The sequence below is a fragment of the Rattus norvegicus genome, chromosome 15 (assembly GCF_036323735.1).
Source record: "Rattus norvegicus strain BN/NHsdMcwi chromosome 15, GRCr8, whole genome shotgun sequence".
NCBI classification, from domain to species: domain Eukaryota; kingdom Metazoa; phylum Chordata; class Mammalia; order Rodentia; family Muridae; genus Rattus; species Rattus norvegicus.
Genome location: NC_086033.1, coordinates 48,959,363 through 48,973,078, shown reverse-complemented (window position 1 = coordinate 48,973,078; position 13,716 = coordinate 48,959,363).

Sequence of the window (13,716 nt, the reverse complement as noted above, 5' to 3'; positions counted from 1 at the left end):
CCGTTCCTTAAAATGTTGTTACATATTGAAAAGCACACTCATACAAGCATGTCCCATTGGGAACTCACTGAATTCGCCTAGAAATTTTGATTCCATTCGTGAAAATTTTTCTATATCCTGAACAGTCCACTTATTACTACTGCGGCCTATTGGGAACTAACCGAATTCACCATGTTACTCAGATTCGGCACACCAAATTTTGATAAATCTTTAGAAGTACGCATATTACAAGAGCCTGCTACTGGGAACTAATTGAATTCACAGAGAAACAGTGTTTCCGTTCCTTAAAACGCTGCTCTATCTTGAATAACAAGCTTATTACATGCGAATCCCATTGGGAACCTACTGAATTCACCATGATACTTAGAGTCCGTTCCTTAAAATGTTGTTACATATTGAAAAGCACACTCATAAAAGCATGTCCCATTGGGAACTCACTGAATTCGCCTAGAAATTTTGATTCCATTCGTGAAAATTTTTCTCTATCCCGAACAGTCCACTTATTACTACTGCGGCCTATTGGGAACTAACCGAATTCACCATGTTACTCAGATTCGGCACACCAAATTTTAATAAATCTTTAGAAGTACGCATATTACAAGAGCCTGCTACTGGGAACTAACTGAATTCACAGAGAAACAGTGTTTCCGTTCCTTAAAACGCTGCTCTATCTTGAATAACAAGCTAATTACATGCGAATCCCATTGGGAACCTACTGAATTCACCATGATACTTAGAGTCCGTTCCTTAAAATGTTGTTACATATTGAAAAGCACACTCATACAAGCATGCCCCATTGGGAACTCACTGAATTCGCCTAGAAATTTTGATTCCATTCGTGAAAATTTTTCTATATCCCGAACAGTCCACTTATTACTACTGCGGCCTATTGGGAACTAACCGAATTCACCATGTTACTCATATTCGGCACACCAAATTTTGATAAATCTTTACAAGTACGCATATTACAAGAGCCTGCTACTGGGAACTAACTGAATTCACAGAGAAACAGTGTTTCCGTTCCTTAAAACGCTGCTCTATCTTGAATAACAAGCTTTTTACATGCGAATCCTATTGGGAACCTACTGAATTCACCATGATACTTATAGTCCGTTCCTTAAAATGTTGTTACATATTGAAAAGCACACTCATACAAGCATGTCCCATTGGGAACTCACTGAATTCGCCTAGAAATTTTGATTCCATTCGTGAAAATTTTTCTCTATCCCGAACAGTCCACTTATTACTACTGCGGCCTATTGGGAACTAACCGAATTCACCATGTTACTCAGATTCGGCACACCAAATTTTGATAAATCTTTAGAAGTACGCATATTGCAAGAGCCTGCTACTGGGAACTAACTGAATTCACAGAGAAACAGTGTTTCCGTTCCTTAAAACGCTGCTCTACCTTGAATAACAAGCTTATTACATGCGAATCCCATTGGGAACCTACTGAATTCACCATGATACTTAGAGTCCGTTCCTTAAAATGTTGTTACATATTGAAAAGCACACTCATACAAGCATGTCCCATTGGGAACACAATGAATTCGCCTAGAAATTTTGATTCCATTCGTGAAAATTTTTCTATATCCTGAACAGTCCACTTATTACTACTGCGGCCTATTGGGAACTAACCGAATTCACCATGTTACTCAGATTCGGCACACCAAATTTTGATAAATCTTTACAAGTACGCATATTACAAGAGCGTGCTACTGGGAACTAACTGAATTCACAGAGAAACAGTGTTTCCGTTCCTTAAAACGCTGCTCTATCTTGAATAACAAGCTTATTACATGCGAATCCCATTGGGAACCTACTGAATTCACCATGATACTTAGAGTCCGTTCCTTAAAATGTTGTTCCATATTGAAAAGCACACTCATACAAGCATGTCCCATTGGGAACTCACTGAATTCGCCTAGAAATTTTGATTCCATTCGTGAAAATTTTTCTATATCCCGAACAGTCCACTTATTACTACTGCGGCCTATTGGGAACTAACCGAATTCACCATGTTACTCAGATTCGGCACACCAAATTTTGATAAATCTTTACAAGTACGCATATTACAAGAGCCTCCTACTGGGAACTAACTGAATTCACAGAGAAACAGTGTTTCCGTTCCTTAAAACGCTGCTCTATCTTGAATAACAAGCTTATTACATGCGAATCCCATTGGGAACCTACTGAATTCACCATGATACTTAGAGTCCGTTCCTTAAAATGTTGTTCCATATTGAAAAGCACACTCATACAAGCATGTCCCATTGGGAACTCACTGAATTCGCCTAGAAATTTTGATTCCATTCGTGAAAATTTTTCTATATCCCCAACAGTCCACTTATTACTACTGCGGCCTATTGGGAACTAACCGAACTCACCATGTTACTCAGATTCTGCACACCAAATTTTGATAAATCAATTAGAAGTACGCATATTACAAGAGCCTGCTACTGGGAACTAACTGAATTCACAGAGAAACAGTGTTTCCGTTCCTTAAAACGCTGCTCTATCTTGAATAACAAGCTTATTACATGCGAATCCCATTGGGAACCTACTGAATTCACCATGATACTTAGAGTCCGTTCCTTAAAATGTTGTTCCATATTGAAAAGCACACTCATACAAGCATGTCCCATTGGGAACTCACTGAATTCGCCTAGAAATTTTGATTCCATTCATGAAAATTTTTCTATATCCCGAACAGTCCACTTATTACTACTGCGGCCTATTGGGAACTAACCGAATTCACCATGTTACTCAGATTCGTCACACCAAATTTTGATAAATCTTTAGAAGTACGCATATTACAAGAGCCTGCTACTGGGAACTAACTGAATTCACAGAGAAACAGTGTTTCCTTTCCTTAAAACGCTGCTCTATCTTGAATAACAAGCTTATTACATGCGAATCCCATTGGGAACCTACTGAATTCACCATGATACTTAGAGTCCGTTCCTTAAAATGTTGTTACATATTGAAAAGCACACTCATACAAGCATGTCCCATTGGGAACTCACTGAATTCGCCTAGAAATTTTGATTCCATTCGTGAAAATTTTTCTCTATCCCGAACAGTCCACTTATTACTACTGCGGCCTATTGGGAACTAACCGAATTCACCATGTTACTCAGATTCGGCACACCAAATTTTGATAAATCTTTACAAGTACGCATATTACAAGAGCCTGCTACTGGGAACTAACTGAATTCACAGAGAAACAGTGTTTCCGTTCCTTAAAACGCTGCTCTATCTTGAATAACAAGCTTATTACATGCGAATCCCATTGGGAACCTACTGAATTCACCATGATACTTAGAGTCCGTTCCTTAAAATGTTGTTACATATTGAAAAGCTCACTCATACAAGCATGTCCCATTGGGAACTCACTGAATTCGCCTAGAAATTTTGATTCCATTCGTGAAAATTTTTCTATATCCCGAACAGTCCACTTATTACTACTGCGGCCTATTGGGAACTAACCGAATTCACCATGTTACTCAGATTCGGCACACCAAATTTTGATAAATCTTTAGAAGTACGCATATTACAAGAGCCTGCTCCTGGGAACTAACTGAATTCACAGAGAAACAGTGTTTCCGTTCCTTAAAACGCTGCTCTATCTTGAATAACAAGCTTATTACATGCGAATCCCATTGGGAACCTACTGAATTCACCATGATACTTAGAGTCCGTTCCTTAAAATGTTGTTCCATATTGAAAAGCACACTCATACAAGCATGTCCCATTGGGAACTCACTGAATTCGCCTAGAAATTTTGATTCCATTCGTGAAAATTTTTCTATATCCCGAACAGTCCACTTAATACTACTGCGGCCTATTGGAAACTAACCAAATTCACCATGTTACTCAGATTCGGCACACCAAATTTTGATAAATCTTTACAAGTACGCATATTACAAGAGCCTGCTACTGGGAACTAACTGAATTCACAGAGAAACAGTGTTTCCGTTCCTTAAAACGCTGCTCTATCTTGAATAACAAGCTTATTACATGCGAATCCCATTGGGAACCTACTGAATTCACCATGATACTTAGAGTCCGTTCCTTAAAATGTTGTTCCATATTGAAAAGCACACTCATACAAGCATGTCCCATTGGGAACTCACTGAATTCGCCTAGAAATTTTGATTCCATTCGTGAAAATTTTTCTATATCCCGAACAGTCCACTTATTACTACTGCGGCCTATTGGGAACTAACCGAATTCACCATGTTACTCAGATTCGGCACACCAAATTTTGATAAATCTTTAGAAGTACGCATATTACAAGAGCCTGCTCCTGGGAACTAACTGAATTCACAGAGAAACAGTGTTTCCGTTCCTTAAAACGCTGCTCTATCTTGAATAACAAGCTTATTACATGCGAATCCCATTGGGAACCTACTGAATTCACCATGATACTTAGAGTCCGTTCCTTAAAATGTTGTTCCATATTGAAAAGCACACTCATACAAGCATGTCCCATTGGGAACTCACTGAATTCGCCTAGAAATTTTGATTCCATTCGTGAAAATTTTTCTATATCCCGAACAGTCCACTTATTACTACTGCGGCCTATTGGGAACTAACCGAATTCACCATGTTACTCAGATTCGGCACACCAAATTTTGATAAATCTTTAGAAGTACGCATATTACAAGAGCCTCCTACTGGGAACTAACTGAATTCACAGAGAAACAGTGTTTCCGTTCCTTAAAACGCTGCTCTATCTTGAATAACAAGCTTATTACATGCGAATCCCATTGGGAACCTACTGAATTCACCATGATACTTAGAGTCCGTTCCTTAAAATGTTGTTCCATATTGAAAAGCACACTCATACAAGCATGTCCCATTGGGAACTCACTGAATTCGCCTAGAAATTTTGATTCCATTCGTGAAAATTTTTCTATATCCCGAACAGTCCACTTATTACTACTGCGGCCTATTGGGAACTAACCGAACTCACCATGTTACTCAGATTCTGCACACCAAATTTTGATAAATCAATTAGAAGTACGCATATTACAAGAGCCTGCTACTGGGAACTAACTGAATTCACAGAGAAACAGTGTTTCCGTTCCTTAAAACGCTGCTCTATCTTGAATAACAAGCTTATTACATGCGAATCCCATTGGGAACCTACTGAATTCACCATGATACTTAGAGTCCGTTCCTTAAAATGTTGTTCCATATTGAAAAGCACACTCATACAAGCATGTACCATTGGGAACTCACTGAATTCGCCTAGAAATTTTGATTCCATTCATGAAAATTTTTCTATATCCCGAACAGTCCACTTATTACTACTGCGGCCTATTGGGAACTAACCGAATTCACCATGTTACTCACATTCGTCACACCAAATTTTGATAAATCTTTAGAAGTACGCATATTACAAGAGCCTGCTACTGGGAACTAACTGAATTCACAGAGAAACAGTGTTTCCGTTCCTTAAAACGCTGCTCTATCTTGAATAACAAGCTTATTACATGCGAATCCCATTGGGAACCTACTGAATTCACCATGATACTTAGAGTCCGTTCCTTAAAATGTTGTTACATATTGAAAAGCACACTCATACAAGCATGTCCCATTGGGAACTCACTGAATTCGCCTAGAAATTTTGATTCCATTCGTGAAAATTTTTCTCTATCCCGAACAGTCCACTTATTACTACTGCGGCCTATTGGGAACTAACCGAATTCACCATGTTACTCAGATTCGGCACACCAAATTTTGATAAATCTTTACAAGTACGCATATTACAAGAGCCTGCTACTGGGAACTAACTGAATTCACAGAGAAACAGTGTTTCCGTTCCTTAAAACGCTGCTCTATCTTGAATAACAAGCTTATTACATGCGATCCTATTGGGAACCTACTGAATTCACCATGATACTTAGAGTCCGTTCCTTAAAATGTTGTTACATATTGAAAAGCACACTCATACAAGCATGCCCCATTGGGAACTCACTGAATTCGCCTAGAAATTTTGATTCCATTCGTGAAAATTTTTCTATATCCCGAACAGTCCACTTATTACTACTGCAGCCTATTGGGAACTAACCGAATTCACCATGTTACTCAGATTCGGCACACCAAATTTTGATAAATCTTTACAAGTACGCATATTACAAGAGCCTGCTCCTGGGAACTAACTGAATTCACAGAGAAACAGTGTTTCCGTTCCTTAAAACGCTGCTCTATCTTGAATAACAAGCTTATTATATGCGAATCCTATTGGGAACCTACTGAATTCACCATGATACTTAGAGTCCGTTCCTTAAAATGTTGTTACATATTGAAAAGCACACTCATACAAGCATGTCCCATTGGGAACTCAATGAATTTGCAAAGAAATTTTGATTCCATTCGTGAAAATTTTTCTATATCCTGAACAGTCCTCTTATTACCACTGCGGCCTATTGGGAACTAACCGATTCACCATGTTACTCAGATTCGGCACACCAAATTTTGATAAATCTTTACAAGTACGCATATTACAAGAGCCTGCTACTGGGAACTAACTGAATTCACAGAGAAACAGTGTTTCCGTTCCTTAAAACGTTGCTCTATCTTGAATAACAAGCTTATTACATGCGAATCCTATTGGGAACCAACTGAATTCACCATGATACTTAGAGTTCGTTCCTTAAAATGTTGTTACATGTCGAAAAGCACACTCATACTAGCATGTCCCATTGGGAACTCACTGAATTCGCCTAGAAATTTTGATTCCATTCGTGAAAATTTTTCTATATCCCGAACAGTCCACTTATTACTACTGCGGCCTATTGGGAACTAACCGAATTCACCATGTTACTCAGATTCGGCACACCAAATTTTGATACGTCTTTAGAAATACGCATATTACAAGAGCCTGCTCCTGGGAACTAACTGAATTCACAGAGAAACAGTGTTTCCGTTCCTTAAAACGCTGCTCTATCTTGAATAACAAGCTTATTACATGCGAATCCCATTGGGAACCTACTGAATTCACCATGATACTTAGAGTCCGTTCCTTAAAATGTTGTTACATATTGAAAAGCACACTCATACAAGCATGTCCCATTGGGAACTCACTGAATTCGCCTAGAAATTTTGATTCCATTCGTGAAAATTTTTCTATATCCCGAACAGTACACTTATTACTACTGCGGCCTATTGGGAACTAACCGAATTCACCATGGTACTCAGATTCGGCACACCAAATTTTGATAAATCTTTAGAAGTACGCATATTACAAGAGCCTGCTACTGGGAAATAACTGAATTCACAGAGAAACAGTGTTTCCGTTCCTTAAAACGCTGCTCTATCTTGAATAACAAGATTATTACATGCGAATGCTATTGGGAACCTACAGAATTCACCATGATACTTAGAGTCCGTGCCTTAAAATGTTGTTACATATTGAAAAGCACACTCATACAAGCATGTCCCATTGGGAACTCAATGAATTTGCAAAGAAATTTTGATTCCATTCGTGAAAATTTTTCTATATCCCGAACAGTCCTCTTATTACCACTGCGGCCTATTGGGAACTTACCGATTCACCATGTTACTCAGATTCGGCACACCAAATTTTGATAAATCTTTAGAAGTAGGCATATTACAAGAGCCTGCTACTGGGAACTAACTGAATTCACAGAGAAACAGTGTTTCCGTTCCTTAAAACGCTGCTCTATCTTGAATAACATGCTTATTACATGCGAATGCTATTGGGAACCTACTGAATTCACCATGATACTTAGAGTCCGTTCCTTAAAATGCTGTTACATTTTGAAAAGCACACTCATACAAGCATGTCCCATTGGGAACTCACTGAATTCGCCTAGAAATTTTGATTCCATTCGTGAAAATTTTTCTATATCCCGAACAGTCCACTTATTAATACTGCGGCCTATTGGGAACTAACCGAATTCACCATGTTACTCAGATTCGGCACACCAAATTTTGATAAATCTTTACAAGTACGCATATTACAAGAGCCTGCTACTGGGAACTAACTGAATTCACAGAGAAACAGTGTTTCCGTTCCTTAAAACGCTGCTCTATCTTGAATAACAAGCTTATTACATGCGAATCCCATTGGGAACCTACTGAATTCACCATGATACTTCTAGTCCGTTCCTTAAAATGTTGTTACATATTGAAAAGCACACTCATACAAGCATGTCCCATTGGGAACTCACTGAATTCGCCTAGAAATTTTGATTCCATTCGTGAAAATTTTTCTATATCCCGAACAGTCCACTTATTACTACTGCGGCCTATTGGGAACTAACCGAATTCACCATGGTACTCAGATTCGGCACACCAAATTTTGATAAATCTTTACAAGTACGCATATTACAAGAGCCTGCTACTGGGAACTAACTGAATTCACAGAGAAACAGTGTTTCCGTTCCTTAAAACGCTGCTCTATCTTGAATAACAAGCTTATTACATGCGAATCCCATTGGGAACCTACAGAATTCACCATGATACTTAGAGTCCGTGCCTTAAAATGTTGTTACATATTGAAAAGCACACTCATACAAGCATTTCCCATTGGGAATTCACTGAATTGGCCAAGAAATTTTGATTCCATTCGTGAATATTTTTCTATATCCCGAAGAGTCCACTTATTACTACTGCGGCCTATTGGGAACTAACCGAATTCACCATGGTACTCAGATTCGGCACACCAAATTTTGATAAATCTTTAGAAGTACGCATATTACAAGAGCCTGCTACTGGGAACTAACTGAATTCACAGAGAAACAGTGTTTCCGTTCCTTAAAACGCTGCTCTATCTTGAATAACATGCTTATTACATGCGAATGCTATTGGGAACCTACTGAATTCACCATGATACTTAGAGTCCGTTCCTTAAAATGCTGTTACATTTTGAAAAGCCCACTCATACAAGCATGTCCCATTGGGAACTCACTGAATTCGCCTAGAAATTTTGATTCCATTCGTGAAAATTTTTCTATATCCCGAACAGTCCACTTATTACTACTGCGGCCTATTGTGAACTAACCGAATTCACCATGTTACTCAGATTCCACACACCAAATTTTGATAAATCTTTACAAGTACGCATATTACAAGAGCCTGCTACTGGGAACTAACTGAATTCACAGAGAAACAGTGTTTCCGTTCCTTAAAACGCTGCTCTATCTTGAATAACAAGCTTATTACATGCGAATCCCATTGGGAACCTACTGAATTCACCATGATACTTCTAGTCCGTTCCTTAAAATGTTGTTACATATTGAAAAGCACACTCATACAAGCATGTCCCATTGGGAACTCACAGAACTCGCCTAGAAATTTTGATTCCATTCGTGAAAATTTTTCTATATCCCGAACAGTCCACTTATTACCACTGCGGCCTATTGGGAACTAACCGAATTCACCATGTTACTCAGATTCGGCACACCAAATTTTGATAAATCTTTAGAAGTACGCATATTACAAGAGCCTGCTACTGGGAACTAACTGAATTCACAGAGAAACAGTGTTTCCGTTCCTTAAAACGCTGCTCTATCTTGAATAACAAGCTTATTACATGCGAATCCCATTGGGAACCTACTGAATTCACCATGATACTTAGAGTCCGTTCCTTAAAATGTTGTTACATATTGAAAAGCACACTCATACAAGCATGTCCCATTGGGAACTCACTAAATTCGCCTAGAAATTTTGATTCCATTCGTGAAAATTTTTCTATATCCCGAACAGTCCACTTATTACTACTGCGGCCTATTGGGAACTAACCGAATTTACCATGTTACTCAGATTCGGCACACCAAATTTTGATACGTCTTTAGAAATACGCATATTACAAGAGCCTTCTCCTGGGAACTAACTGAATTCACAGAGAAACAGTGTTTCCGTTCCTTAAAACGCTGCTCTATCTTGAATAACAAGCTTATTACATGCGAATCCCATTGGGAACCTACTGAATTCACCATGATACTTAGAGTCCGTTCCTTAAAATGTTGTTACATATTGAAAAGCACACTCATACAAGCATGTCCCATTGGGAACTCACTGAATTCGCCTAGAAATTTTGATTCCATTCGTGAAAATTTTTCTATATCCCGAACAGTCCACTTATTACTACTGCGGCCTATTGGGAACTAACCGAATTCACCATGTTACTCAGATTCGGCACACCAAATTTTGATAAATCTTTAGAAGTAGGCATATTACAAGAGCCTGCTACTGGGAACTAACTGAATTCACAGAGAAACAGTGTTTCCGTTCCTTAAAACGCTGCTCTATCTTGAATAACAAGATTATTACATGCGAATGCTATTGGGAACCTACAGAATTCACCATGATACTTAGAGTCCGTGCCTTAAAATGTTGTTACATATTGAAAAGCACACTCATACAAGCATGTCCCATTGGGAACTCAATGAATTTGCAAAGAAATTTTGATTCCATTCGTGAAAATTTTTCTATATCCCGAACAGTCCTCTTATTACCACTGCGGCCTATTGGGAACTAACCGATTCACCATGTTACTCAGATTCGGCACACCAAATTTTGATAAATCTTTAGAAGTAGGCATATTACAAGAGCCTGCTACTGGGAACTAACTGAATTCACAGAGAAACAGTGTTTCCGTTCCTTAAAACGCTGCTCTATCTTGAATAACATGCTTATTATATGCGAATCCTTTTGGGAACCTAGTGAATTCACCATGATACTTAGAGTCCGTTCCTTAAAATGTTGTTACATGTCGAAAAGCACACTCACACGAGCATGTCCCATTGGGAACTCACTGAATTCGCCTAGAAATTTTGATTCCATTCGTGAAAATTTTTCTATATCCCGAACAGTCCACTTATTACTACTGCGGCCTATTGGGAACTAACCGAATTCACCATGTTACTCAGATTCGGCACACCATATTTTGATAAATCTTTAGAAGTACGCATATTACAAGAGCCTGCTACTGGGAACTAACTGAATTCACAGAGAAACAGTGTTTCCGTTCCTTAAAACGCTGCTCTATCTTGAATAACAAGCTTATTACATGCGAATCCCATTGGGAACCTACTGAATTCACCATGATACTTCTAGTCCGTTCCTTAAAATGTTGTTACATATTGAAAAGCACACTCATACAAGCATGTCCCATTGGGAACTCACAGAACTCGCCTAGAAATTTTGATTCCATTCGTGAAAATTTTTCTATATCCCGAACAGTCCACTTATTACCACTGCGGCCTATTGGGAACTAACCGAGTTCACCATGTTACTCAGATTCGGCACACCAAATTTTGATAAATCTTTAGAAGTACGCATATTACAAGAGCCTGCTACTGGGAACTAACTGAATTCACAGAGAAACAGTGTTTCCGTTCCTTAAAACGCTGCTCTATCTTGAATAACAAGCTTATTACATGCGAATCCCATTGGGAACCTACTGAATTCACCATGATACTTAGAGTCCGTTCCTTAAAATGTTGTTACATATTGAAAAGCACACTCATACAAGCATGTCCCATTGGGAACTCACTAAATTCGCCTAGAAATTTTGATTCCATTCGTGAAAATTTTTCTATATCCCGAACAGTCCACTTATTACTACTGCGGCCTATTGGGAACTAACCGAATTTACCATGTTACTCAGATTCGGCACACCAAATTTTGATACGTCTTTAGAAATACGCATATTACAAGAGCCTGCTCCTGGGAACTAACTGAATTCACAGAGAAACAGTGTTTCCGTTCCTTAAAACGCTGCTCTATCTTGAATAACAAGCTTATTACATGCGAATCCCATTGGGAACCTACTGAATTCACCATGATACTTAGAGTCCGTTCCTTAAAATGTTGTTACATATTGAAAAGCACACTCATACAAGCATGTCCCATTGGGAACTCACTGAATTCGCCTAGAAATTTTGATTCCATTCGTGAAAATTTTTCTATATCCCGAACAGTCCACTTATTACTACTGCGGCCTATTGGGAACTAACCGAATTCACCATGTTACTCAGATTCGGCACACCAAATTTTGATAAATCTTTAGAAGTAGGCATATTACAAGAGCCTGCTACTGGGAACTAACTGAATTCACAGAGAAACAGTGTTTCCGTTCCTTAAAACGCTGCTCTATCTTGAATAACAAGATTATTACATGCGAATGCTATTGGGAACCTACAGAATTCACCATGATACTTAGAGTCCGTGCCTTAAAATGTTGTTACATATTGAAAAGCACACTCATACAAGCATGTCCCATTGGGAACTCAATGAATTTGCAAAGAAATTTTGATTCCATTCGTGAAAATTTTTCTATATCCCGAACAGTCCTCTTATTACCACTGCGGCCTATTGGGAACTAACCGATTCACCATGTTACTCAGATTCGGCACACCAAATTTTGATAAATCTTTAGAAGTAGGCATATTACAAGAGCCTGCTACTGGGAACTAACTGAATTCACAGAGAAACAGTGTTTCCGTTCCTTAAAACGCTGCTCTATCTTGAATAACATGCTTATTATATGCGAATCCTTTTGGGAACCTAGTGAATTCACCATGATACTTAGAGTCCGTTCCTTAAAATGTTGTTACATGTCGAAAAGCACACTCACACGAGCATGTCCCATTGGGAACTCACTGAATTCGCCTAGAAATTTTGATTCCATTCGTGAAAATTTTTCTATATCCCGAACAGTCCACTTATTACTACTGCGGCCTATTGGGAACTAACCGAATTCACCATGTTACTCAGATTCGGCACACCATATTTTGATAAATCTTTAGAAGTACGCATATTACAAGAGTCTGCTACTGGGAACTAACTGAATTCACAGAGAAACAGTGTTTCCGTTCCTTAAAACGCTGCTCTATCTTGAATAACAAGCTTATTACATGCGAATCCCTTTGGGAACCTACTGAATTCACCATGATATTTCTAGTCCGTTCCTTAAAATGTTGTTACATATTGAAAAGCACACTCATACAAGCATGTCCCATTGGGAACTCACTGAATTTGCCTAGAAATTTTGATTCCATTCGTGAAAATTTTTCTATATCCCGAACAGTCCACTTATTACTACTGCGGCCTATTGGGAACTAACCGAATTCACCATGTTACTCAGATTAGGCACACAAAATTTTGATAAATCTTTAGAAGTACGCATATTACAAGAGCCTGCTACTGGGAACTAACTGAATTCACAGAGAAACAGTGTTTCCGTTCCTTAAAACGCTGCTCTATCTTGAATAACAAGCTTATTACATGCGAATCCCATTGGGAACCTACTGTATTCACCATGATACTTAGAGTCCGTTCCTTAAAATGTTGTTACATATTGAAAAGCACACTCATACAAGCATGTCCCATTGGGAACTCACTGAATTCGCCTAGAAATTTTGATTCCATTCGTGAAAATTTTTCTATATCCCGAACAGTCCACTTATTACTACTGCGGCCTATTGGGAACTAACCGAATTTACCATGTTACTCAGATTCGGCACACCAAATTTTGATAAATCTTTAGAAATACGCATATTACAAGAGCCTGCTACTGGGAACTAACTGAATTCACAGAGAAACAGTGTTTCCGTTCCTTAAAACGCTGCTCTATCTTGAATAACAAGCTTATTACATGCGAATCCCATTGGGAACCTACTGAATTCACCATGATACTTCTAGTCCGTTCCTTAAAATGTTGTTACATATTGA